The sequence below is a fragment of the Aplysia californica genome, unplaced genomic scaffold (assembly GCF_000002075.1).
Source record: "Aplysia californica isolate F4 #8 unplaced genomic scaffold, AplCal3.0 scaffold00018, whole genome shotgun sequence".
In the NCBI taxonomy this organism is placed as follows: domain Eukaryota; kingdom Metazoa; phylum Mollusca; class Gastropoda; order Aplysiida; family Aplysiidae; genus Aplysia; species Aplysia californica.
Genome location: NW_004797288.1, coordinates 2,043,696 through 2,045,121, shown reverse-complemented (window position 1 = coordinate 2,045,121; position 1,426 = coordinate 2,043,696). Strand labels below are relative to the sequence as shown.

The following is a 1,426-nucleotide window of genomic DNA, read 5'->3' as shown; positions in this document are numbered from 1 at the left end:
AAGAGGGGGAGGGGGAGGGGGGAGGAGGATGTTATAGTCAAGAAAAAACAGCACCTGCCTTAGTAGGTGAGCATGGTGTGTAATGTTTACTCTGTTGAGTGTGCGTTGAGGGGATATTGAACATATATCGACATTATGTTACATTTACCTATCCCCTCCCTTCCTCTTCCACCGTTTTTTCCTTCTTTTTTTCTCTCTCTCTGTATCTTTCTGTCTTTCTCGTTTTCTATCTCTCTCTCTCTCTCTCTCTCTCTCTCTCTCTCTTTTTCTCTCTCTCTCTTTCTAATTCTCTCTCTCTCTTCCTCCCTCCCTCCCTCCCTTAAGACTTTTTTTATTATACATCCTCACTTTGCCAATCCTCTGCTCATAGGATGGAGAACTTCTTCGCATTATGCACGGGGAGATCCGAGGATCAACATTCCTTCACCTTGTGAACAACGAAAACTTGCTGACTGGTGCTATCAACGCTGACCTGGAAATCAACCAGTATTCTGTTCCAAAGGGTGTTCATCACTATTTGTTCCAGGTGTGCTTTCCACTCTTTTTTTTTACTGCAGCAATTGTTGAGACAACTAAGCTTCTACTATTAAATGTGAAAATCCTGAGTTCGAATTTAGGGTAAATAATACCATCTTTTAATTTTAATTTATTTTCAAAGGGTTTGAGATTTTTGCCTTAAGATTCTGTAGAAATTTCGCCTTTGAAATGAATAAACTGTGTGGAAAGAGATAAAGTACACATATCACCGTCCAGAATTTTACTGATAATACGGAACAACTTATCTTGTGTTGAATCAAAAGCATTTACACCATGATAAAAATAAGATGTAAATGTATGTGCTCATAATCTGACACCTTTACTTCATTTATTCTATTGAGCATAGTGTGACAGTTGCTAATGAAGCCTGTATAAAAGCTAGCACCAAAATTATGGGTTAAAGATTTGTTTGGCTGGTGGTAACATTTTTGTCTCTTCTACCTAAGAACCTGGTTTCATCTCTAGATCATGCGAGCATGGTCGATAGATGCCTTCTTTAAAACAGTGTATAACTGTTTTAGAGCTCAAGAACATTTTTTTAAAGTAGGAAAATAGATTGTATACAACTGTAGCTTTAGTCCTGGACATTTTTCGTTTTCTTTTGAGATGTGACCGTGAAATGTCTTATGTAGACAGAGAAGATGAAGAAGATGATTGTTGATGTTGTTAGAAACATTTTGGGATATGTCTCAGCATAAACTGAAGTTAAAACTTCTCTCACAGCCACCTGTCTAAGACAATCTACCATACAAATAACCACTTCCCACCTTTTGTTTTTTCTATACTATAATGACACCGTCCATGGTATCCTCCTGTCTGAGACAACCACTTTTCTTCCCGACTTTCTTGGGTGGTTGTCTTGGACAATTTTGACTGAGCACCCCCCCCC

The 1,426-nt window shown here is 38.4% G+C and overlaps 1 protein-coding gene across 1 annotated transcript in view; it reads left to right on the top strand.

Annotated features, from left to right (window-relative positions):
• The window catches only part of LOC101858681 (neurexin-1), a gene marked incomplete at its 5' end in the record, with an annotated part of 35,083 nt that overhangs the window by 28,106 nt on the left and 5,551 nt on the right, over nt 1–1,426 (top strand).